The following is a 27915-nucleotide window of genomic DNA, read 5'->3' as shown; positions in this document are numbered from 1 at the left end:
GGTTAAGCGCAGTGGCAGACATCTAGGCAGACCCCGATGCCTAGACTCCCAACTGGTGTAAATCAGCAGAGCTCCACTGAGTGCAGCAGAATTAAGGAATTGTGTCAGTTTATACTAGCTAAAAATTTGACCCTGTTCATCTGATTTGTCTCAAGATAGTCACTACACTCAGAATGCAAGAAGAATAAATTAGCATGGATTAAGCCTTAGAAAACCTGCTTCGGAAACTTGACTGTGTTAAAACATACATATTGACATTAACATCATTCACTCATAATTGTGCAGCTTCGTAAGTCATGCTGTCTAAACGCTCTTAACTAAGATCAGTCCAGCACTAGTTGTCCCCAGATGTAAGAAAAAATAACCTGTTTTACGAACCATTTGCTTGCAAATTTACGGTGGTTGACTCTAGAAACACATGAAACATTCTTCCCCAGAAACATCTGCCTCCTTCTGGAGAGAACAGACTTTATCCAGCGCTGGTGGAAGGTCTTTGCCTGCCTCATTCCTACAGCATGAGTATTTGGCTGCCAACAGTCCATGAAGGAACTATTTATGCTTCATAAAAGGTCTGGACATAGTCTGGAATACATGCAGAAATGAGAGAGCTAAATCAAGCTAATTATTTTGAGAACTTCCAACAAAAAACATTATTACAATAAATTCCACGTGTTTCTCTTAACTTCTGCACATTGCGAAGGATTTCCACTCGGCGTGTTCAAAAAGGCCACCATACGGAAACAATTACAGCACACAATCTTAAGCTGACTTGTACTGATGCAAGGACCGCTGACCCATCTTTATGGGCATTTTAAATAATTTATGTCCAACTTGAATGCAATCTGCTCTACTTGACATCGCTGACCCAAAGCATATCGAGGTTTATGTTGGGTTTCTTTAACATTCAGCCCCTGTCACGGGAAGACATGATCTATGCTGTTGTGAGTTGAGCTCCTCTCCGCCGGCCACCTACCAGGGCTCTATCGATCCTGACCACAACCCTGTGCCGGGGGCAGGCGGACACCACACCAGCTCTGGTCGGACAGTGCAAAACCGCTATTTTGCTCTCCTGTAGGGTTTCCTGTAGCCAAGCTCACTTTTCCTGCCTCTCCCGCAGGATGCCCAGAAGGGAAACGGGAAGAAGTAGCAAGAAACTCTCGTTGGACGGTCAAGGCTTCGCCTCTGTCCGACCACGAGCGCAGCTCTGGCTCCCCTCTGAGAAAGTGGGGTCACTGCAAGGGAYGCAGCTGTGTTCCTGCTTATCCATGCAGCAGGGAATAGGAGCATCCAAGATGGGAATGGACAACAGGAGCCGTAATACTGGCTCTTTTTTTTTACCTGGTTTGCCAAAAGCACTTTCTCGGAGCAAGTGCAAATTGCTGCTTGTGCCAAGACAGTCCTGAAATAGGCTTGTGGGATAGACAGGGAGTGGAGCTGCTCGGGAAAGCCTGGAACAAGTGGGAATGGAGGAGCAAAGGACGCTGGCAAGGGAGTCACGGCAGCGGTCCCACCGGCCGCGTCAGGAAAGCCCATTAGCTCAAGCAGAGGGGGCTCAACACCGCCTTTCCTGCCCCAAACCCTCCAGCTCCGGAGGATCCTCTCCGACATGAACTGAGAAATATGAGAAGGCGGTATCAGAAATCCTGCCCATTTAATTTAGCATAGATCTCATTTACATAGACCAGGCCAAGTGACTGAGAAAGCACTTTGGACTGCCGCCTCTATCTTTGAAGGGATGACGTTTGCGACCACAAGCTAATCCACCCCGAGCATGAGCTTGATTTAAATCAAAGCGATCTGAATCACCGATTTTAATCATGGTTTATATCAGAAAGCAGGAAACATGGTTTAAATCATTGATTTTAATCTTGTTTTATATTTGTACTTTTATATTTATTTTCTTAAAGGAAGATTGATTCTAATTGGTTAGCAACTTAATAAAATATGATCTTTCTGCTGAACAAGAGAAGGTTGTATTTCACACATTTATTTCTGTTCTTGAGTTTTGTGTTTTGACTATGTTAGAAAATGATGGATATTTTTATTAGCTGTTAATTTTGTTATGTATATCAATCTCTGCTTGGTTGAAAACTGGAACTGCATCAAAATGAAAAAAAACATTTTCATTCATTAAATGAAAGTTACTTAAATATGCTGGATATGTAATAAGTTTATGCATTTATGCATGTAAAACATTTACTGAACATAACCTGTTATAAGGAAACCGAATATATCAGGATCTTAGAACCACTAGATCTCATCGTCTCACACCTTTATTTTATCATAAAGGGGAAAAGGAAAAAAAGTTTCCTATCTTTTCAGCTCTATACTGGTTTCTCAGTTTTGAATGAATCAGAAAAAGAATTACTTAAATCAACTGTTTGTCCCCATCCCAACTGAAAAAAAAAACAAAACAAACTCTTCATCTACAGAAGAGTTTCCTAGTAGCTAAAGTTTATGAATTTTAACATACTCTCATGCCAAATGCTGAACAAATTAACTTCAGTTAGGTCTACAGGCTGATTTTCTTTAAAATGTCAATAGAAAAATATATTGATTATTTTATTTAGTTTTTAAAAATATAATACATCATATGCAGGTTTCATCATTATCATTTTTAAATTGTATTTTGAAGAGATTTTTTAAAGGAAAAACTCCAGAATTTAAATAGAAGTAAGATTTTTAAACTGTCTAAAATCATCCTTTTATCCCCCCCTTATTTAAATTGTAGGTCTGCATATCCTACTATTGCTTAAACACCATACAGGAGATAATTAGCACAGTCAATAAAATGAGGGAAGAAAAAAAAACAGAAAAGAACCCCCCCACACCTCTTTCTTAACCTTTAAGAAACTACTGGAAATGGTAAGATACCTTGAAAAAAAATCCCCCCAAAATGTAACTATTTTAGTATCTTGGGTTCAAAGGTTCTTGGTTATCTGCTGTCAGAGGAGCCTGCCAATATTTTGGATTTGCTGAACCAAACAGGATGAGCCATGGCAACCTCATCCTAAGGGAATTAGCCAGCCAGCACAGCCTGCGTTTGCCACTGCAGAAGTTGCCATTCAGTTAAAATTAAAAAAATAATGAAAAAAAAAATTGAAAAAGAAAAAGCCCACAAATAAAAATCCGAACTCACAGTGCCACGTGACTCATCCTTCCTTCTACAGAAATGACACACCGTTTGCTCAGAGCCAGCCTCCCCTGCTCATCCCGCCAGCGACGCGAGTCGCCTTGTGCCGAGGGTTTTGCCGGCCGCTGGGAAGCTGCGGAATTAGCTACACGTCGCCCAGCAGACAGAGGTGGGGGGAAAAGCGCAGTAACGGCCGGGCTGGGACTCCGGCACCGGCAACTATTTGCACGACTCTTCCCGCGCTGAGGCAGACGCTCGACGCGGCGGCGGTTCCCGCGCCCCGGCACAGGCGACACGGCGGTGCCAGCAGCCGCGGGGGCCCCGCTGCCCTCCCCGGCTCGCGCGTCCTCCGCCGGGAACCCCCGCGAAAAGGAAGCTAGAGGGGGAGAAAGGAGGGGGCAGAGGAAGAGAAGTCGTCGCTCTGTTGACCGCAGCATCTCTGCCACGCATCGTGCAGGGCTACAGAGCCTGCTTGCTTCTTTTGGGGGGTTTTTTGGTGTTTTTTTTTTGTGGGGGGGGTGATCTTTTTATCCTTTTCCTTCAAAGAAACCCATCACAAATAAACTGCTATTTAATTAGTCAAACAGTCAAACGCGTTCACTTCCAGGAAATCTAAATAATAACAAAATTACCCAAAATAATCATGAAGGAATGATTCATAGAACATGCGGTAAATAAAAGTTTAACAAATCCCTACAGAGTTACCAGCAGCACTGGATGTGGTATGTCCGTCTTTATGAATTTACAAAGCCAGACTTTCTACAGAACACTTCAAAAACAATAAAAGTCTTCACAGTGAATAATACCTTTTGGGTGGTTCCTTTGAATTAAAAAAAAAAAAAAAAAGGCAATTACATATAAATATTATCTAAACATACTAATGCAAGCTCTATCAGGAGGGACTGAAATGGAAGAATAACACAATTCAGGTAATTAGTTAGAGGATATTCATATATGCTGTTCTGTACACTTTTAAATACAATTTCATAAGCTTGTATTTTATGCTGATTTGAGATCCAAATTTGACTTTCTTGTACACCCCACACAATACCTCCCTATAAAATATACATATAGAAAGGTATTCATGTTCTTGGTTAAAGTAAGATTAACAGAACAAGCCCTTTTTCCAAAAAATGCAACTTAAAACAGGAAAAAAAAAAAAAAGCTTATTATAACAAGGCTGTTTTACTGTTTATTTTATAATTCTAAACAAATGGATGTAAAAAAGCTCTGATTATTTTCCTGCAGTCATAATATATATAATTTAGAGTATGTTTAGGGAAAATGTTAACTGAGACAGACCTCTGTAAATGGATAAAGAATTAGGACACAAAATGCACCACACTTCTGCTAACGCACATACATTCTTCTATGCAACTTTATTTACTGCTCGGAGTTCACTGCAAATGAGCGAAGCTGCCTCTAATGCCATACAAATTTGGATATCAGCTGTCCTATGCAAATTTGACTCTAATTACGTATGCATTACTGAGCTATGAAATAAGTCAGTGTGTTGTGGTATGTGAATACACATCCCGCTCTTGTTTTTGAGCATAATAGTTTTCAGTGTCTGCTGAGTGTTCATATCCTGTGGACTTTTTTTTTCTTTTTTCTTTTTTTAGGAGACCCTTCTGTTCTAAATTTTAATTAAAAATTAAGAAAAGACAGTATTCAAATTTTTAACCTGTTCTAAAAGCAATATGAATTCCTGCCATAGACTGATCTGAACTGAAAACTGTATTTCATATTGTGAAATGAATTTAAAAACGTTGAACAAGAAAAAAACAACTAACCAAAACATTTTTGTGCGCTAATTGTGTACTAAGCAAGAAGTAATTTCATCCTTATACCCCCATTTTACATTTTGGGCACTTCTATTTCACGTCCCCTGACACCTTTTCCAATAATCCATCTACTTTATATTGGAAAGCCTCACATGAATAAAACTTTACGGCACTACAGGCATTTAGCCTTCCACTGACATTCCTGGCCTGTTCAATTCTGCAATTCAATCAAAATCAAATCTCAAAATCCTCTTGTCAGCCAGCACTGCTTTCATATGCCCGAGCCTTGTGTAAGGATAACTGCATCCAATCTTTCCCCCAAGCAGTGCTTATATTGTTTTATTACAGTTCAATGAGTGGAGTTCAAAATTACATGCAGCTGCCGACGACTGTGGTCTGTCTGTGTTACGCATGGACACAAGTCTTGCCCACCAGGCTTGAAATCATTCACTTACTGGTCTGGCAGGAGAGCCTGCGAACGCGCCGTCCTACGGGAGAGCATCCCGCCCGCTCCAGCCAGGAGGCCGGCGCGAGCGGGACCGCGACGGCCCTCGCGAACGCCAACGCCAACGCGCCCGGCGCCGAGCACGCGGCTCCCGCGCCGAAAAGCGGGGATGAAACTCAACACGCGCCGCTCGTTCTCGGAAAGCCTGGGAGGGGACATAAAGGGGCCGGAGAATAAAAGGCATCTTGCAGAGTTTTTATACGTGTTTTAAATCGACGGTGCTTCATTTAGGCAGTTTTTAATCTTTGCGGCCTCCCCCCCTAAGCTTTTCGCTGAAACAAAAGGACGAAACACAAAGCTAATTAAATACAATTTAACCAGGGGAGCAATGCAGCAACGCGACATCCAAAAGCTTAGAAACTCCCGCTAGCGATAGCTCCCGCACGGTGCGGTTGCAGGAAGAGATAGATAGCACCAGAACGGAGCGGGATTTCCGTCCGACACGCACCGGGGCTGGCCGCAGCGACAGCGCCGGCAGCTCCCTCYCACGCGAAAACGCGCCAGCCCAGGAGCGCCAGCCGCGACCCCCGGGACAGCGGTCCAGCAAAGGCAGGCCGCCGAACGCCGTGACGGCCAACTCGCTCCCGCGCCCCAGCGACGGCGCCAACGCCGCTCCCRAAGTTCGGCCGGCGACGCGCGAGACGCGAGGCTCCCACAGGTTAACGCACCAGCCCCTGCCTTAGTGTTTAGAGATYGTTTTCACTCAGCTTTCCATCAGCATTTCACAGTATTACAACAAATGACCAAAATCAAAAGAAAAAAACCCTCTTATCAAAGGCTATTCATCAAATATTCTGCCGTGACTAAATTCTGTAACACCAGCAAGTGAGAAAACAGAGGCACCGCGCAGTTAGACATCCTGCCGAGAAAAAGCTCTCTTCGCGATGAACCCCATTACCTTTCAGCACACGGGTCTGAGAACCAAGTTAACCACACAACAAACCGCCGACCTATTACAGCATCGCAAAACTGCTTGTCCACGAGGCAAGTCTTCATTCCTCTTTCAAAAAAAGAAAAGAAAAGAAAAGAAAAGAAAAGAAAAGAAAAGAAAAGAGGAAAAGCACATTCAGCGGCTGTGCAACTGCATATGCACCGCTTTTGCAGAAGCGAACCTGGCCACTTGTCTACCTAGCCACTGGCACGTCTAAAACCCCTCGTGCAAGAGGAGCGCGTGATTATTGCCGGGGCATTTCGTACGTGCACAAGTGCATTTACCTCTCTCTATTACGAAGATGGGAGACAGAAGTCTGGAAATCAGATAAAGGTGACTGATCCCTAGATTTGCTGACTGTCRTTACCCTGACGTTAGAGTAATATATAGAGGAGGTTTACAGACAGCCCTCACAGGTAATGCGCTGGAATGAGATGCAAGAGGTGCAACTTTGAATTCCTGCCTCCATCAAGAATTTATGAGGGCAAATCACCCCTGGCGTCGTGCCTCGTTTCTGCCTCCTTATTTATGTTCTGCTGGTACAATGACAGATTTGGGAATGTTTGTACAAAAGTTTCGGGTGTCGGGATTTTTAATTGCCCCCTTCCAGTGCAGATCCGTTCGAGAAACTCTATACAAGAATAACACTTCTCCACGAGAGGAGAACGAGGGTAACAGCACAAAGATCCCTCCGGGAGTCCTTCCTCAGCGCCCTGCAACTACTGTCTCTTCTTGACCCTTTCTCCAAACATCTTGCAGAGGTGAATATGGACGTGAAATTACCAACAAACACAAGTGCTGAAAGAAGCTTCCTGCAGAGAAGGAGCAGCAGCTTGGCCACTACCACTGACACTAAAAATCTTGGAGAAGAGCACAACATCCCGTTAATCTGTCCGGACCAGCACAGGGGACTTGCAGGGAACTGAGGGTTTTGGTTGGGGTGGGGGGAAGAAGGGAGAGGGGAGGAGGAATGACATTTATAGCAACCTGCAGACAAGACTTCATAGCTCCAACCATAGCTCCTTCACGGCCAAGACACCAGGCTTTGGGCTGGAACCTCCATTTTCTGGACATTTTGTGATAGCAGCTTCTCACAGCCAGTTTGCAAGGCTTTCCCCATAGCCAGCATTTGCTTACCGAACAAAAAGCAGCATGCTGCACTGCACTGCGTGCACACCCCCAGCTCCCCGACCCGTCCCCTGCGCGGGGCACCCGGGCACGTGCCCAGGCCCGGACCCACGACAGCACCCACGTGCACTGGCGTGTGCCACACAGAGCTTGTCCCAGGGCCTCCGGCACGCGGCGCTCTCCGGGCTCCCCAAATAGCAAATTTCGCCACTGAAGAACAAACTAAACGTACCCAGACAGCCGAAGGCAGGACTCCGCATAGGAACAGAAGATATTGTATCTGTCAATATGGAATGACATGTCAACATGATAGAATCCAAAATCTGAGGCAAATCGCTTGGGTACATGCTGGGGCTAGGGGAAAAAAAGTCTCACTCCACATGCACACATGTAGGAAGTGACAAAGTATCACGTCTGCCTGCAATCCGAAATATATTTAGCAGGCTATAGATAGAAAACCAAAGAGATACATCTAGTACGAGCCCCGGCTTACCAAGGCGAACCTAGTCATTCATGATGACTTTGCACCAGCGGCTCTGCCGCAGAGCCGACGGCAAGAGCGGAGCAAGTGGAGGAGTCGCCGCTCCCAACCGCCCCCTTTATCGCCACCATCACAGTATTTACTGTAACACATGTGACTTAGTGAAGCCCTAGATTAATTAAATGAAGTCCTCCATTAATCAATCAATCAATCCAGCGCAGAGCAGTTGAAATATTGAATTACTTAAGACCAACATCTTTATATAGGACTTTTAAAGGGCTGCTCTGGAGGACCTTATCCGAGATAATTAAATTCCACCTCACATGGAGAGGAGCGTAAGAAATTCAGTGCTGGCCTTGAGGCACATATGCTGCGACTAGCCTGCGCGGAGAGAGCAGAAGCGTAGGCAGCCCGGAAAGAGCTCGCAGTGTCGAGAGCAGATATTTCCCACAGCGGAGGGAAATAACAGCTCTTGACTTTGGGAAACGCTGCCCAATCCCGGGAGGTGAGGGAGCTTTTATAGAAGCAAACATCCCACCGAACCCCTTTGAAACGGCACACAGCCTTCAGCAGAGCACCGTCTCGTGTTCCCGGGAGTTTGCAGCAGTGACTCCTATTTGTTCAATCAGGTCCGTTAATCGATTAATTAAAAACAGTAAGATCAGTATTGCCCAGTCCTCAGCAATGGCTCACATCCAAAATAGAAGGGAAAGGAGGGAATAAGGCACGTGCTGGTGTTCCCAGGAACACCTGAATACGTACACAAATCACCTGCAAAACCTGTAAAGTCAGTAAAGGTTATCTAATTTTATACATAGTGAAATTTAGGTAGAGAGAGTTTAAATGAGCTGTCCCAAGATATGCAGAGAGCTGATGAAAACACCAGCAATAAGAACACCAGGCTCCAGATCGAGGGTGGATCTTTCACACTGAAAGCCATGCAGACAAGCTGCTAATATCATCAATTTTAGTCTGTGAGCCCACTTGAACCACTATATTTGGACATTTAAAATGGAGAGAGAAATTCTATGCTTCTCCCTATCTACATTTCAGTTTGGATGAGGCCAGTATGGGTATGCCCATCTATGAGGAAAAGGACAAAAACAAACAAACAAAACAAAGCAACACAACCTTTTTCATGCATAACATCTTTTCCAGTCAGTGAAAAAAAATCCCTGTCACCAGAAACTTTTCACATAACATGAAAATTGCTGCTTCTCTTAGACTATGAATTGATCAAGCTTCACAAGGCTCCCTCTCAAAAAGCAGACCCAAGAGGATTTATAACATCTAGGCAAAAATATCTGATTCTGGTATCTACCCTACCACCACCACCAGCAAATATTGCAAATATTTGTATTTTAGCTGCAAAAGTCTGACCTAAGTTGTTATGACACTTCTTGTATGCTCTCTTCTGCCTCCAGCCCTTCTCACCATCACTACCATGTACCTTGCCCCCGAACAGCCATCTCTACAATGTGCATGGACGATACCTGTTTGCTTCTCCCAGGTCCAACGGGAACAGAAGAACAGCCTAGAGGCCTTGTAATAAGACAGGGCATACATGGCCCAGAATCAAACAAAAAATGAAGTAATATGAACACTTATTTCAATGCTCAAAAGTAGCTATTTTTTGACAAAGACAATACAAAGAGGGAAAAAAAAAAAGACTTATTACAAGCCCTAACTGTAGGATGGCACAGCATGTTAACATATTGCAGTACATCCTTTACAGAATTACATCTAAAGCTATATCAAAATAATGTTAAGGTTGCAAAATCTAGGCAGCAAAGTTGGCAACACCAACAGTTAGCTTGCCCATGCAATCTTCATTTGCACCCTTTGGTATGTTTACTATGATCAAGTCTTCAATTATGCAATCGCTTTTTTTCCACAGGACTCCCATCCCATGTGTAGTTATTACAGATTTGTTTTTACTCTCATAAAATTCATATTGCCGGTCATTTGCACTACTTATTTCGTGCATACTATCCAAATCCTGAGCTGAATACAAAATCACCAAGCTCCTCTTGACCATTTCTCTGGTTCCCTCATTGCAATATGAAGTTCTCTTCACCTCAGCTTACAGAGAAGTTTGCTGCCATCACAACCATTTTACTGGTGGAAACTGAGACAAGGAGAAATGGAGGCTATTGATAGCCACCGCTTGGAGTTGCCCAATAACTTGAACCACCCATCTGAGACCACCATGACTCACTGTCTTTATGGCTCCTCGTACCCAATGTGCTATGAGGACAGCCCCAACTGGCTTCAGCTGCGGTTGCGAACCCCATATCACTTCCGCAAAATTGGCCCCAGGTGTCTCATACTGGGCATGCAGAAATGAGGAACAACCCAACACGTGGCAAGCTGTGAGCACTTTGGTTTGAATGGCATGCCCAAGCCCAAACAAGGCTCCTTGGAAAAAAAACAAGACAACATGCTCATGTCAAGAGAGTTTCACAATGTATATATATCTGGCAGGCGAGATTAAGGTGGCCTATGCCACCTTAATGCTGCTCTTTCCCAAATCTCAAGCACCAGACTATACCACCTTGAAGGTTCTTTTTACATACACCTGCTTTTAGTATATGTTATTTCTTGAGAATTTCTTACTCTATCTTTAATAAATAAAAAATAAAAAATAAATTAAAAAAAAAACAAGAAGCAGCCATAGCCAGAGAGCCTATAGCAAGGAAGCAATATGACCCCCAACTTCAGTCAACAAAAGATCCACAAGACACATCTCCACCAGACAGCGTAAGTGGTAGCTGCAACACTTGGTTGGGCTGCCTCGGTGGCTGCCGATGACAGAGCAGGGTGGAGGCTTACCGTATCTGGCAGCAATTCCAACTTCCGAGAAGAAACGCACCCAAACAACCATAAATCTGAGGTTCCCACACGGTCACCTGTGGACCACTAGCAGCATTCAAGTGCCCTCAAAGCACCCTGAATACTTGACCGACTTGAATGACGAAGCAACCGGCAGCTCGGTGAAAAACAAGGAGCGACCTCTCTTCCTTGGGGTACGTGCTGCCACCACCGCTGCTAAGGTGGCTAACCAGCGGCAGCGCTGCAAAAATGCTTGTGACGTCTGCCAGAAATCTGCCTTCCAGCAAGACTTTCCTCTTTCAAACTGTGGCAGCTCATGCACAGTGCCACCGAGGTCCGCAGCGTGGCAGCCCTACACATACATATGTGCTATACATACATATACACACATACACACACGTATATACACATACATACAACAAAATGAAAAGAAGGATTCTCTATACTCCGAAGTTCTGCTGTCATTACTGTCCATTGCGTGCTCATTTGTTTTTATTCAGGTCCTCCAGCAGACTTGGCGAGATCCACGCGTGCTCTGGGAAGGCTTAACCAAACGCCGCAAACCCACATATTTACTCTCTCAACCCGACTCTGCTGCGACGGCAGTCAGTTAACAGGAATCCTTCCACCGCCTGGGAGTGGGAGCAGCTATTAGCCCAGCAACGTGCCTGCTAAATTCTTGGGTTTAACTCAGCCGTGCAGGAATGYGGCTCGAGGTGCTCCAAGAACATACATGTATCTCCCACCAGCTTAACTCCCGGCCCGTTTTAAATTTTAGAGAAAGTCACAGGTGTTATTCAAAAGAAGTGGCATATCTCATTTTTTGCTAAACGTCTAAATAGTATTTATCATTCTGGGGAAGGGACTGCAGTAATACACAGAAACCGCAAAGCATCGCGTTTTTACCCTGATCCGCACCATTCTCCACCCTCCCCAATAATTTGCGCTTTCTTCTCTTTCAAAGACTCCCATAAAAGGCTTTTACAGTTAATACACAGTCTGATCAGCACTCAGTATATACTCTCTTTTACAAAGTACACATCTCTCTTTCCCAAACTATGTGTTTACTTTGACTCGTACAGAAACGTGGGAAACATGCGAGTGGTGCTGTTTTATATAACAGACTTTTAAGATTCAAGCACATTTCTAGAAACAGGTTATTAAAACAAAAATGCGATTTAAATAAATCAGCAAAAACCAGTTGAAAAAAAAAAAAAAAAAAAGCTTGCACTGCAGTTGCTATGACTAAAAAGAACTGAAAAAGCCAAGAGGAAGGAGTTAACCTTTGTTGAAACAGCATCAAACAGTGGTTGCCGCTTCAGTTATTGCTGTACTGGTACTTACAGTAGCGGAGAGCATCTCCGGGTAACGGCAGAGCGTTCCCTACGTGCTCGCAGCGCGCCGAGGGGCAGAGCCGCAGCACTGCCCTCGAACCGGGGGCAGCGAGCCGCACCAGCAAATCTGGTAGCTTCAACAGGAAACTGCAGCGAACTATTTCTGCAATGTGAATGCGACTCTGTTACTTTCATTTCGGTACTGCCGTAGCGCGGTGCTGAGACGAAGTTTCCATCTGTGATTTTCAGGACAGGATATCAGCCATTTCAGACGGCATCCGTCAGAAACTAGATAGACAAGTTACTAAAGAATTCTACATTTATAAAAATATTTGAACTCTATGGGGTCTTGCTTTGGACAGAGCTTATCGGAGGTGAATCCGGCACACTCCGGAGCCATCCTGCAGCAGCGAGCAGCTTTTCCACCCCTTTTTTCAGAACACCTTACAGAGAGTTGCAATCCCAAGCGGACTACATACTTTAAAAGATATTTTCGACGAGGCCATGCTAAATAACAATCTTTTATTGCTCCTTTGAATATTTCCCACTTGAACAAGTTAAGGTTTGTGGTATCGGGCCTCAAGGTTGTAAACACAGGAAAACATTTTCAAACCTCCCACGGAAATTCAGGGAGTCCCGGATTACTTAAGTACTTGTGAAAATTTTTGCCATATGCAAGACAGCACATCCAGTGAAATTTTTAAACAGTTGCTTCCTTTTGACAACATTTTCACCATTGGCCACGCAAATTTGTCAGCAAAAAATCCTCAAGTCAATGATGATGCAATTAAGGCTTTGATTACACGATGACAGCAAATCGATTTTAAAGCAGATTATATCAACAGTTGGGCAAAAGGAGAGGCAGACATTATGGAAATCAAACCCTTTAATATCTTTAAGATTCCATAACCCCAGAGAGCATCTTTAATTCACCCTCTTTTATTCCAGATGGTCTCACAAAAAACTAAGTTATCACATTCTGGTAGCCCACGATAACACACTTTCTAAGACATGATGTTAATATGTGTTAAAAAAAAAAAAAGAAAAAAAGAAAGAAAACCTACAACTATTTCGCCAATAAGGTGACATTTGCAATAACATATATTTTTAAGGAACCGCAGGATACATCGTATCACTTACTTGCACAATCTGCCACTGGACAGGCATGGTAGCTGCCTTGTGAAGTCAATTAGAGTTACACATAAGTATTTAAGAGCAGAATTTGGCTTCAGATAATGTATGAAAGCAGGAATAGGGAACTATTGTGCTGCCTGCTTTTTCACAGCAGATCCCAACTAGCTTTGGCTATGGATCCAGCACTGCGAGCCAATTTCAAGAAAGAGAGTCTGCGACCCTTTCCTTTCTCTCCATTTCTGTAATCTCTTCCAGGCACAACTGTTCCAGCAAGCAGCTCCCCTACCAGCCCAATATTTACACTAAACCACTAAAGGACTTTCTATTATAATGCTATCTCATTGATACAAGATTACTCCTGAACCACATCAAACCATATAACACTGTAAAAGGCAAAAGAGCTGTCTCAAGAAAGAGGCACAGAATGGATTACTTTAGTCTCATTATTTAAACAGCACTTTTAGATTTATGTAAAAAGTCATGCAACGTTACAGTAAGTGTTTCTCCCCTGGGGGCAACTTAGTGTCTGCATGGATTAAATGTACAAGCGTAAACACTTGTGATAGCTAATTGTATTCCTGAAAACATTGAATTCTTGCCATTTCTTATCCCACAAAATAAAAACCATTTTAAAAAATTGTCAGGTAATAATCAATTTCTTTTAATGTCTTTGAAACTCTTCAGAGATTTTCACCTGAGACGCAAAAAGTGTTAAAACTCCTGCCCCTTTTAGCTCTATTTTGTCAAAGATGCATACATGTAAAAACCCAACAGAATACAGCACTTGGCACCTCGCTTTGTTGCAAAGAATATGAAAGAGTAACCAGACATTTTTATTCAAATGAAATTATAAATAATTTTTATCTTTTTTTTTTTCTTCAGCATGTAAAAACCCCACCCTATAATGAACACAAGCTTAAAGCAATCTCTTCCAATGGACCATTTTACTTATTCTACAATTTCTTACCCAAATTACACAGGTATAATTATTTTGACACTGTAATGAAAAGAAAATGGGATTTGGGCACTGTGGGTTTATCTAATAACACTATTTCTTGCCAGACTTCACAGCACTGACAATCACAAAGAGCCCTGTCCATTCCAATAGGAAATATTTGATTTTACTGTAGGAACATTATTTATTTTCACCAACTTGCTATTATCAGAAAGGATATGATAGCTGAATAATAAAAATGAAATCAAGAAATTCTGGTGTTTCAAGGCTTTATTTTTTTCTGCTCTCACTTTTGACATTTTCTTCCCCTGGAGAGACAAGATAAAGTGCTGTCATAAATGGGTGACTTTTCTTGTCAAATGACAGATTTGATTCTCCATGGCAACCACAAATCAAGGTGCTAGTCTGAATTAAAGCTTCTCTTAAAAGGCGTCTTTATGTTTATAAAATGAATTTAAATTAAATGGGTATTAGGTACAGTTTTTTACCTCAATTTATTTATTGACTAAGGAGCTCTGTACTGCATGTAGCATATTTGCATTTTAAGGAAAGACAACATATTGTACTGGCAGATGCACAAACAAAGCAAGTTACAAGGTCATGCTACATATACTAGTTTACAGTACTATGAATGGTATACAGATGGACAGCAAGCAGTTAAGAGGTACTTAAATACTGGAAAAAGCACAAAAATTACCTACAGAGTAACAGATGAAGGAAATCTCTCCTCATTTCATAACACTGCTTTCTTCCACACACAGTTAATAGAGAGTCATGTAATTGTCACAAACAGAATGCCAAAAGGGAAGGGGGAAAAAAAAAAGAAAAATCAGATGCTTCATTCTGTGCCCTTATGCAATCTTACTATAGAACATGATACACTCTTACAAATGGTTGTTACCATGACTTTCAAATATCCGAATTTATCCCAGATTTCTAACTTCAACTGCTCTAAAAATTCGCTTTCTTGAGGTCACGATACATCTGAATTTCTTTAAACAGAGGATGAGTCAGAGGATCCTTCCAGCTCCACAACTGACCTACCTTACTACCTCTTTTTTAACAAACTGGAGAGGGGAACATAAATTTCTCAGTGGTACTCTCATTCATTTTTCCCAAAGAGATAGAAAAAAAAAATCTTTACGAAGAGCATGAGACTGAAATATCTAAAAAAATAGGTAAACTCATGTTACATATTTTTGCACGTATTCACAAGGAAGCAGATACTTTCAAGAACTCAGTGTTCTAAAAGAATCAAAATACTCATGTACTAATGGTCCATTAACACAGCAGAGTAACAGGCCCCCTTATTTCACGTCTATTTAAGTAAACATACTCTAGCTACCTGAGCAGACATATTTAATATCGGGGAATATTACGGAAGGCAGAAAAAGCTGCAAGTTTGTCAGGCTATTCCAGCAGCTCCCGGAGTCGAGTGGTTGCACGTTCGCTGCCCTCGTAAGCTCTGCCAAATTTGATTTTAAGCTTCCTGAAGTTAAAGAAGGTTTATACAGTATTAACGCAAGATCTCCTCGCGCGTTTCTCAGGTTATTACACAGCCTTTTATCCGAAATTATCATTTTAAGCAGCGCAGAAAGCTCCCGCTCGTCTTCGCCGGGGCGGCAGCATCGCCCCGACGGACGCCGGCGCGGCTTTGCTTCGCGGCCGGTGCGCGCTTCGTGCCGCTCGACACGCGGAAATCCTAATGAAAYGGCGCCAAAAAGTTATAAAGCCTCGCTACGCCGCGTGCTTTCGGTTCACCCACCGTCGCAAGGCTGCGGCGCGGGCAAATCYGCGCTACGATTCCGGCACGTTTGGGGCTCCCGAGCTCCCGACCCTCCGCGAGGCGACRGGCGCCTGCCCCTAGCGCGCAACCGGCACGGCCTCCTGCTAACGGCTTTTTTGACCCAAATACTCCACCTTAACAGCGGGACGGTGGCAGGGGGAAGGGTCAGGCCTCTCCGGACCTGCACGTAAACACTCGCTACATAAAAATCAGAGGACACTTTGCTAATGTACTACTGTATAAGTAACAGCCTCTCTAAAATACGGCTAATCCGTAACAGAAATGTGCATTTTATAAGGTAAGCRACTGAATTTCTTCGATTTTTATTGTGAAAAAAGAAAAAGAAAATGAGTCTACCTATTTCACTCGTACTGTAACCTGATCGCGATGTTTATACATGCCCATCACAGCGCTATATAAATTAAGTCCCAAGAAAGGGTTTGAGAAAATAAAATATGGTTAACTTCAAACAACACCTTCAGTYCAACTCCTGAAAATCCCTGGCACTTCTTGCTACACACTTCTGGACATACTTGAGGTTAAGAGGCAGCCTTCTTAAGGTCTAAATACTGCACTTTGAGGAAAATTCCCTGAATAACTACTAGGCACAGGGAAAATTGCACATGGAAAACACCCTTGCAGGCTGTTGCACAAGCCAGGCGTTTGTGGGAGCGTTCTCTAGCGATGCGAGGGGATGGAGAGCGGAGTCCACACCTTGGGCTTACGTTTTGCATTGAAACCATCAACGGTATTAAGGTAGAGCAAAGAGGTACAATATTAAGATAATAACACGCGCCTTTGTAGAAGAAAACATGGCATTTTTCCAGGATTTTAGTGTCAGCCAGCAACGTGGATTTGGCGCAAGAGCAGGCAAAGGAGAACCGAACACCGTAAGAAAAACTTGCAACTGCTAGAAGTGTTATTAAAATTGTATTTCATAAACGTATATACACAAAGCCTTGCGTCATGGTGCCATGCGGGACAAGCTGGCAGCCAAGCCGGCAGCTGTTCCCCATTTGAGCTTTATGTTCCGAACGGAAAGTATGATACGAGAGTAAATACGGGCAGCAAAACCCTTCACGTTGCACCGGACGGGGGCTCCGGACCTTTCTGGGGGGCTGCGAGGGTGCTGGGGCTGCCTCAGACCGTCGCCAAACCGCTGGGGTGTCTTCTGGTGCGGAACAACTCCAGGTACTAACGTTCACTCGTTGAAAAAGAGCTGAAAAAGGAGACGCTCTGGCCTAAAGCTAGTAGTAAAAGGCTTTTTTCTTCCCTCTGAGGTCTCAACCATCCATTCACTAGGAATACAGGACTTTGTCAACGGCTGAAACCTGAACTGGATGAGTTCATTGAGCTGCGTCGTCCACCCCCTCCGGGCACGCAGGGGGCATTTCTGAGCTGATTTCTGTCCAGTACTTTAAACCTTCTCCTTAACTGTTGTAAAGTAACATCGCTCACCTCCGCTATTATCTCTAACGCGTGGTATTCCATTTTACTGAGCACAAGTTCAGTGCTGGTGACAGCCATAAACGTTACTACTTTAATGCCGTGTGTTATCTGAAGTTCCCTAACACGGGCCTTGGGGGTCCGAGACCGGCCAGTCTCGACAGATGCTTTGCCCAACAGTTATAAAGGGAACAGCAGAGGCTTCGGTGTTATTTTAAGCAGGAAAACTGTGCAACATAGTTTAAAAAGTGAGGAGACAACCAAGAAAATCTTTGCTTGGTAATCACAGTCAGGAAATGCCAGCAAATGTTTTGAGATGCTAGCTGCAAATTTGAAAAATGTTAAAAGTCAGCTTTGCTACCTTTAGCAGTGAACTATAAAGCTAATCATATATATTTTTGGGGTCCTTAACGTGGACCAGATGGAACTACACCACATATAAATAAAAAACATTCTCTGGCTCGTGGGCTGGTTTGAATTTTATTTCATTGGATAAATGTGGAAGACAAAGTTACCAAGTAGGTTTTATTCCGAGTAAACCGTGAAGCAATTAATAGGAGTTCAAAGACGCATTTTCATCCATCAGATACCCTACTGGCTTTCAGATTTCRCACTGAAGTTTTTGCAATTGAAAAAAGAACACTATCAACTTGAGACCTCACTTCTTTAATAAGAATTAGCTGGAAGCAAGTTCAGGTGTAACACCTGTTTTGAGCTCCCAGGCCAATTTGGGGGTGGGGGGGGGTTCTACAGTTGCATTTTTCTGAATTTTGAAAACAGTTTTTCCTCATCTGTTGTTTTGTTAGAAATAAATAAATTTGGGGAAACTTGATAATAAGGTATGAAATTACTGGATGCAAGGGCTACCAGAGCTGCAAGGTAAATAAACTACGGAGAATAATCTGGAATCTCTTTTAAAGTTACAAAATTATTTACTTGTTCTGCTTTGAGCAAACATAAAAGAATACCTCTCCCAGGCTCCAGGCATTGTTACCATCAATTAACTAACAATTCCATAAACAATAAAAGTATTACAAAAACAGCAGCACATCCCCACCTACACATTAGCACCAGTCAGCAAAAAAACCAACAAAAAGCTACAAACAACACTTCCTACTCCTTCAATTCCCAAAGGAAACTCCACCCCAGCTGCCGCAATCAAAAATACGGATTTAACAGTGCCTGCGAGGTTAAGTGCCAATCTTAGGTGTTACTTGTAGCAAAAGTAAAAACAATTTCAGACACAGGGGTGAGCGTAAGTTGAGAACTCCTTTAGTATCCGCTTTTCCCCAAATGATGATTTTCTGCAGAGATTTTGCTCTCGGTTTCAGGATGCTGAAGGGCGCCCGGGCGCAGATGCAGAGCTGGGCTGGACCAGCTGTGCCACAGCGAGCGCCGGAGGAGCCGGGAAGGTGGGAAAAGGGGACTTACCACCTCCTTCCTCTCCTCCCTGCTGCAAGCCCATGCTTGCCTCTTCTTATGGGTTTCTCAATCGTGTTCTCAAGTTTCTGTGGGTCAAGACCGCGCTTACTTGGCATCCGTACAACACCTACGAAATCAGCAGTCACGCACATGCCACTGAATACGCAACGCGCTCTTCTCTGATTCACTAAGAAAAGCCATCAGAGCCAGAATGGCGAACATCCTTAGCTTTGGAAAATTCTCCAGAAAATCTTGAGCTTTTTGTTGCCCCGTAAGTCACCTGCAAACGGTCTAGCCAAGATACCTAAGCACAGCCATACGGCTGCGGCAAGCGGAGAGAGTGCTCCTCTTCTGAAGTTAGGCAAACACTAAACTGGGCCAACAGCAGCAGCCTGCAGAAATGCAGTCTGATGGGCATGAATTACGCAAACATATCGTGCACCTTCAAAATGGGCGTTTTGAAGTACAAAAATCATTGYTCAGCTGACAGCAACCTGAGCCCCTATCTGGTACACTTCCTCCTGAGTAGCTTTCCTCTGTCAAAGTTAATAACTCTTTGTCCCAAAAAACAACATTATGGAAAAATTCAGCCGTCCTCTGGGAGTTAGTGTGGTACATTGGAGAATCAATTCAGTCTTTAAAACTGTGAAATACAAGGATTTTAATCCTGTTTTAAGTGCAAGTTTCAGTACAAACTGAACTTTGAACCCTCTGGGATTTCTTTATAAGAATAAGTGATCCAGATGGGAATCTCCTTCAACGTATATGCAATAATAAAGTAAAAAATAAAAGCTACAGCAGAGGAGGGTGATTTATAAATCTCATGTGTACAGAAATAGTTATTTACCTTCATAGCAATATTCTGCAGTTTCTTCGTGGTTTCTGTGCCACAAATGAAACTTTCTCCAAACAGCAAGTTCTTAAAAGATGTTTGTCAACTTCTGTCATTCACAGATGCACAACAAAGAAAAATGTATACCTTTCTAATGAGATGCACAGCCAAGGACGGTTGTCATCATCACAGCATTGCTGTTGTGACATGTATTTCATTTCATTCAATACATAACGGGGAAGCTGTTTAATCCAGCAGTCCAAGCAACGTCCAAATAAGCATTAATAATGCGGTGAATAACTGATCATCACTAGATGCTTTTCAGCAAGATAAAGGTTTTTCCCTCCCCCTTTTAAAAATACCCTCACAGTTAGAAAACAAGGAGGCAGAAGTTAAAACTGTTGCCTGCTCCCTCGTACAAGGGGCACACATCTGCAAGCGCAAACCTGCTCCGCTGCCGGGTCCGTCCGCGCGCGCTGCAGATTGCAGCACTACATCAACAGATTGCAGCAGCACAGCAGGTGGAGCGGGGGGCCAGGAGAGAAGCAATTAACATGTATTGTGTTTCCCATTTCTCAAGGTGGATGGCAAATTCTGCTTCACAGACATGTACAAATTCACGCAGAAAACCCACTGCATAATACAAAAACATCTGTGTTTACTAAAGTAATCATTATTGTTTAATGCACATTCTTTACACCATTTAACAAATAACTTTAGCTCTGATGAACACGGCGATTTTCACAATAGACTTAAAAAAATAAAAAACTCATATGAAACACAGAGCTGCTAACATGCGCTAAGTAACAAAACAAGCGCTACAGATTAAGGACACAACTTCGATCCCATATACTCTTATGCATGTTCAAAGAACACGGTCAGTTAGGGATTCTGTGTTTGCTTGCTTGCTTTTACAACTCCAAGTGCTTCCTGCACCCACCTTCCCAAACCACTATTTTTAAGACATTTTTCCTCTTTCCCCTCAGGAAACCGGCACAGCCTCCGCAAGCACAGCACTCGCGTACCCAGCCCGTGGCGCTGYCCATGGACACTGATTCTCCTGCCCATGCTCCTCCATGACCCTGACCATTATCTGCTCCTCATGGATACACTTTGTTCATCACCCACCTTCCCAAAGCAGCACCTTTGAATTAAAAGCCTGCTGAGAAGAGGACAAGTGGCATTTATTAGGACTCCATCAATGGTGCATGGATGCACTTAGGCAACAAGAGGGCAACATCACCCAGTCAAAACCTCAGCAGTAAAATCCCACCATTTGCGCACCGACCCTGCTGGCAGAGCATCTGCCCACACCACCAGCACCGCCACGGTGGAGATTGCCATTGCAGCAACTGAGGGAATTGAAGCTAAGAGGGAAAAAAGGGGGAGAGGAAACCTTGCACTCTCTGATTTGGAGAACACTGATTGCACTCGTATTTATTACTGCCTCCGCCGATGCTCATGGGAGGGAGATMGTCACGCAGGAGGTGGGAATGGCGAAGGGCAGCAGGCTGCAAGACGCAACCCTCTGCCACGCACCGAAGGGAGCGAGCCTGGAGCAGGGACGCAGCAGGCAAGGGCGTCTGGYGCACGGGGAGCAGCAGGCAGGCTGGCAATCGCAACCGAAATAAGAGGATGAGGGGAGCTCGGAGGAGGAGTGTGCAGAGTTGAGACCCCTGCTACATGTTCGGTGATTATAAGATTAGTGTGTTTTTATTTAAAGTATTATCCGTTAACATCCCGTATTACAAAAGTAGCACAACAGTATTGACAGACTGTCAATATTAATAGGAGTGTCTAATGTTATATCAATACTAATTTAATTTCTGTTATCTGCAGGCTGCAGGGCCTTTCTGAAGAAACAGAGGAACAAGAATGAGAAAGCCAAAGCAGTGACATAACAGGAAAATGAGCCATTCCTTCAGCTGCTCCGTCACTCAGCAGCACCCTGCTGTTTAGCACAATTATCCTATTTTTTTTTCCTTTTAAACAACAACAAAACCCTCTCTGCTTTTTCCAATATCACAAGAACCTCCTCACTTTCTTTTTTGGCCAAAAACATCTTTGTAGAACAACGTTTTTCCTAGCTATGTATACCCCAAGCCTATACACTAAATATGTCACACAACAGCAATTACAGCTTGGAAGAATAACTCGCCCTTATGACACAGTTAAGAAGAATTTCCCAACTGGTGAATGACCTGATCTCATACAAACCTTAAGGGACACATTTAAAGGCAAGTTCTTCATTTTACAGGCAAAATATATTTTTTAGAGTCTACCAGAGATAAAATTTCTTGAAGTCATGTATTTTAATGAGGTTCAAATAAATGTTCCTAAGCATACTGGGTAAGGACACATATGGGCAAGCCTGAGAAAGGCAGAAGAAGCTCTCAGAGACTGCGAGGAATGGATGGGGAGGACTCCTCGTCCTTACTGGGAGATGCTCTACAAGAACAGGCTCTCAACACCACCCCTGCAGTTCCCATCACTGCTAACACGCTTTAAAAAAGAGAGGAAGACAGGTCCACAATGACAAAATGTCAAGCTGAACAAAGTAATTGAACTAATTATGTAAACATTCATTATTAATAATATTAAAATATCCTGTTTTGCATTTTCCTTTTGTGGCAGAATAAGCAGCATCTAAGAACTTAGAATTATCATTTAAGAACTGAGTAAAATAGAAACTGCCTAAAATGAAGATACAGTATCAAAGGAGAATATTTTTCTTGCTTTAGCACATGAGTGATCCTAACTGTACTTGCTACAAAGCATTAAATAGGAATGCAGAGGAAAATATTCCTCTTTTTAAATACATTTCAGATAAGTGATTTATGGCTTTTAAACTGTGAAGGAAAGAAGTGGAAAAGAGGAAAGTATTGGGGTAGGAAATTGGCTTACCTCATGATACTCCATGATGTGTGACCAGTTCATACAAATGGGTGAATCCTCCTTCATCAGTTAATTAGGTTTGCCCGTACCTACTTGCTCAGTTGGGAATTCCCCCAGTTGGGGAGCAAGCTACGGTGAGCCTACACCACTGCAAACTCGTAATTTTAATTAACTCGTAATTTTGGGTCACACAGATCAACATTAATTGGTGGTTGTGAAGAAGCCATGTCTGTCGCCTTATTTCCCAGAACTACAGAACAAGGAGGAGGGAGGCAGAAAATGAGGTAAAACAGTCTGTGGCCTTTCAAAACCAGGGGACTGCACTGCTGAACTAACCACTTTCAGGCAGCTGGGGTTGTAGCCAGAAAAGTATCTTTAAAAGAAAAAAAGAACCAACAAGAAAGCAACAAACAAGCAATGCAAGGGAAAAACCATATCTTAGGAGAGTTAATCCAAGAGGAATATCATAAATTAGAAAAGGATATAAATAAAAATTAAGAGTTATGGGACAAGGATTAGAGAAGTAGTTTCCTAACAGGAAAGGGGGATTGAATGGATTGCTCGAAGGGAAGCGAAGGACCTGACAGAAGTAACTAGGAAGATACTACAAGACACAGCGGTGTAGCTTCATCTGCAGACTGAGAAAACAAATGAAAGACAGGACTGAGCACCCACCAGGGCAGCCCTTCCCATGTTGAGGAGCAATATCCATGGGACATCTGCAGAAGAGAACAAACCTGCTATCAAGCCTGGCCATGGACATTTACCTTTTTGTTTTAAAGCTGCAAATCTGACAGCTCGGATTTACGTATACATTAACATGCTCCAGATGCTGTACCCAGTCCTGGCTCGCCGACTGAGCTGGGGCTGCAGCCCTCGTGCGGCTCCGCAGTCCCAGGGAGCCCAGACCACCGTGCAAAACCAGAGCTTCTACGGCTAGACAAACTGCGTACGACCGATCAAGAAATGCATCTGCACCACATGAGTCTTGATTGCTACACTAGTTGTATCTTCTGAAAGTCAATCCTTACCTCCCTCACTTCTTTCTGCTAATCGCCTCCCATTTCTACAACACCCATTTCAGCAATGCTTATTCTTTCCTCAGCTTCTTTGCAAACTTCAGATCTTTTCTCCCTTCAAACTCACACAACCCATATTCGCATCCCCTTCGCTCGCAGGCACATCTGCCTCAATTCTCATCTTACCTCCCTCTCGCCCCGGTGCTCATCTTGCCGACACAACCACTTCTGCAGCCCAAACCTTTCCAACCCGACACCGCTCCTCCGGGGATGGAGGATGAGAAAGCCACGAAGTGCACAGCTTATCAGAGCAGCAGAAGCCACAGCTCATAACTCGCCTAACGAATGCCAGCCAGAAGTGATTTGTAGGCATCAAGGAGATTATTATTTTTGAGAGAGACTGGAAAGAAAAGATGGGCATGAGCTTAAGGTGTTGTTGATGAATGAAGATGAAAAGAAGGTTTTAGGGTGAGAAGTGTTTGTCTAGTGTGACCTAAACCATTCAAACCTCATTTGATAGATGATGGACATTTATTCCCTGCTATGTGTCATTTCAAAGTCTGGGCTTTATATTAAACAAAAAGTCTTTTCTTTCTAAGTTTTTCTTCACTTCTTCCTGGAGTTTATCACACAGCAGAATACCTGAAAATGTAATTACATTTAGTTTTTATTATAAAGTCACTAGTAGTACATATTAGAAGACGCATTTTATTGTTTTTCATTATGTAATTGTGTGCTTCATTGCTTTTGGTCTGTTTTCTCTTGTTGTGGGAGGCGGCACAGCCGAGGAAAACCATTTCTCTGGGGTGATACGATAAGGGCAGGCCACTGTATTCCCGCAGAGGGAAAGCAATTCACTCTAGCTTCATTCGACTGCAGTGCCACYGCCCGTCCCTCCTCTCCTCCCCGCAAGAAGGGTACAAAGCGCCTGATAAACTGGCAGTTCCCTCCCTGAGGCACGGCAAATCCAGCTCTTCCATCCCACAAGGCTTGTTACTAACCAAATAAGTCACCACCAAAAGTCACTCGCCCAAAGTCCGCATGGAGGTGACAGCAGCCACCAAGGGACCACACCGTCACCTTGGTGCCAGGCTCTGGGCTGAGGATCCCGGCCAGATCACACCCCAGGAGAGACCTTTAGATCTTCCCCCTCCCCACAAATAAGGAAAACAAAGAGAAAAACATGCTGTTACCATGATATCCACATCCCACCTATTGCATGTTCCTAGCTATTGGAAAGCCTCCATCCACAGAGGTGGAACCGAGATGCCTACCCCGGATGCAGCACACTCAAGCAACCCTCCTATCTGCACTATAGTTTCAAGAACGAAGCGGGGAAAGGCTTGGAGCCAGGTGGGAATAGCAGTAAGGGCTGCAGAGTATGCACTAGCACATCAAAGACTGGGAATCAGCCTTTAAAGTTTGAGGAGAAAAGTGCTTTCCCCTTCCTCTGCCCTGAGAAGCATGTCTTTACTCTGGATCTTGGTTTGCAACCTTATGAGAAGTTGGTATTTGGAAATAAATAGTCTGTAAGGTGGAACAGGCTTTACATGAGCAGCTAATGTCACAATTGGCGTTGAATATGAGGGTTCCTCCTCCTAAGAGGCATGATCATTCAGTTACAGATGTTTACAATTTAATACATTAAAAACAAACACATTATCCTAATAAATAATGCAACTAAACCATACTTGATGTGCTGTGCTCCTGTTTAGTATTCACACAAAGCATCACAGCATTTATTTTAACTGCAGGGTAGATTTATTCATTTATCACATCTATTCCTTTAAATGTGCCCCCAAAATTGTTTTCTCAGTGCTTGCTCACTAAGATCGGTTTTAGCACTGTTCTTTTAGGGAGTTCATTTTCCTTAGATTCCCTATTAGAAGAGAATGCTGCAGATTCACTGAAACCTTATTTCTCCACCAGAACTCTGACTTGCAGAGGAGCAAAAAGCATTTCATCCTAGTCCTTTGCCCCAACTGAGGATACCACCTCTTCTCTGTGTCCTACTGAGAAAAGAGGCAAATGCCCTTGACTTGAGATGCTCCAGTTTCCCTCACACCAAGCACACAGGCCTCTCGCTAGTGACATGCCTCTCCTCATCATTAGCGATAGGCAAATTTCCATTCCAGTACAGCTAAGCCCTTGAAAACTCAAGAACTGTGTGTCCGAGCTCAGACAAGGAAGCCTGGAATTATGTTCCATCAAGTTGCTCCATCTCACTACACTTCTAGAGCTTAAAAAAAATATATCAAATTTCTATTGAATTTCTCTCTACACAGCTGCATCTCTAATGAACCCCCATAAAAGTTAAAACTTATATTCGGTAATCATATGCAATTGAAACATCATAAAATGAGAAGTCAAGGAACTGTATGTGGGCTGCAATGACTTGTCTTATTGTATTCATTCCCTTAATAAATACATCTTAAAAATAACCTCACAGTCACACATTTGCAATATAATATAAAAATAACACTGGATTCAAATTATTAAACAGGTAATTTAATAGAACGAGATTTGAAATGTAGGACAGTGTGCAACTTTATGCTACAGGAATAGGATGATTTTAGCCAACACAACTATTTTTCTTTTCTACATTATCTTTGCATTTATAATACTACAACATCCACATAACCTTGACACTGTAGTCACCTTCGTAACAAACAAGTGTAACAYTCACTTATAATTGAAACCCCAATAGGCTATTTGATTCAAGTAAAACAAAACGCAGAGCCCCCTACTCTTGCTTTTATCTTAGTCACATATACATAGGCTAAAAGGATTCAAAATTAAATATATTCGTACAGGATTAAATCTACACAGTTGAACCGTTTAATTTTAATTTAACACAAAATGGAAACAAATATAACACCTTTAAAAGACACTGTGCTAAAAAGAGAAGCAAATTTTTTTAAGTTCTGCAGCCACGTGTGTATTGCCCCAGAAAGCCGCCGCACGCAAGGGCTCCCACCACGGCACCACCCCGCGCCGGGACTGCTTCCAACGGGCAGGGATTATTACCGAGATCCCAGGGGGCTCGATACCTGACACAGGTTAAGCTCCTGGTTGCGTGTTCAACTCCTGCTTTTAATAGCTGTTTTCATTTTAATTCTATTTGAGTATTCAAAATGGAAGAAAAAGGGCAGAGCTCTCATCAGCACCCAGAAGAGGGAAGGTCAGACCCCATCTAGGCCAACATCCTTTCCTTATGGCAATGGCCCAGGCCAGTTTTCAGAGAAAAGTAGAAAAAAAGCATTTAACAGACAATTTTTCTCTCTGGAGAAAAGGGATTGCTGCCTAACCCTTTGCTAGCTCTGTCCTAAAGCAAGAGAATTTATATTCCTCCTACCCTGTAAAAATAATTAAAATAAAACCCTTCCTATTTAAAGTACCTGTAGATGACTGTGATTGCCTAATGAAGTTATAAGCCTTTTCTTATTTCACACCTAGTTCTCTGCGGCTAGGTTTTAGTGTTTTATCAAATTCTTAACTACTACTGTCTTGGGAAAAAATGCTTAATTTCAGCATGAATTGTTTGAAAGCATCTTTTACTTTGCTCTTGCTGATTTGGGGCCTCCCAGAAGCTCAAGGCCACCACGTTTCAGCTCCCCAGAAGAGCCACCGCACRGCCCAGGTGCGCAGGTACGGCCCGAGCCCACTTCCTCCAGCGCACGAAACCCGGCGCTTGGCAGCGGGGGGACTTCATCTCTCAGGGCACTGTCCTAGTCATCACGCCTTTATTAAGTCCCCGATGAGCGCAAYGCAATTAGCGTCACCTGAAAAACGACTACACCGCAAATGAAAGGTGACAAGGAGTTGGGAAGGTAGCATGGGGGCATGGCAAAGGGCAGACGGGCCCGAGGAAACCACAGACCTATTACTCTGCGAGAACAAAATCAGTTTGATACGTCTCTTTGCTGGGGGGTGACCGGAAGGGATCTTCTCAGGACAGGGCACCATCTGCACAGCGAGCGACCGGAGAGGCCCAAAGAGCTCCCACGAGCTCRAGCGCAGCAGCTCACGTGAAGAAGGACTAGCCCACCTGATGCCAGCTACCAAAAAAGATGCTGAAAGAAAAAAATGAGACTTTCAGAAAGCTCTTCAGACAGAAAGCTCAGCAGAGCAATTAGCTATGAATTTCTGGAGCCACACAACCCAATATTGCAGCTGCCTGGCAGGCAGAACTCCCACCGATACTGATGGGAGGTCTACGCATGAAATAGCTGCAGAAGTAGATCCATCCTGCCAATGGAAACAAGGAGTTATCAAAATGAGACTAGTTACAAGTTTCT

The 27915-nt window shown here is 43.3% G+C and overlaps 1 protein-coding gene across 11 annotated transcripts in view; it reads right to left on the bottom strand.

Annotated features, from left to right (window-relative positions):
* The window catches only part of FOXP1 (forkhead box P1), a 381192-nt gene that overhangs the window by 298171 nt on the left and 55106 nt on the right, over positions 1-27915 (bottom strand). The gene's annotated exons all lie outside the window — the stretch shown is intronic.

Source organism: Apteryx rowi, unplaced genomic scaffold (genome assembly GCF_003343035.1).
Source record: "Apteryx rowi isolate R43461 unplaced genomic scaffold, aptRow1 scaffold_4, whole genome shotgun sequence".
Taxonomy (NCBI): domain Eukaryota; kingdom Metazoa; phylum Chordata; class Aves; order Apterygiformes; family Apterygidae; genus Apteryx; species Apteryx rowi.
This window is presented reverse-complemented; position numbering and strand designations above follow the sequence as displayed.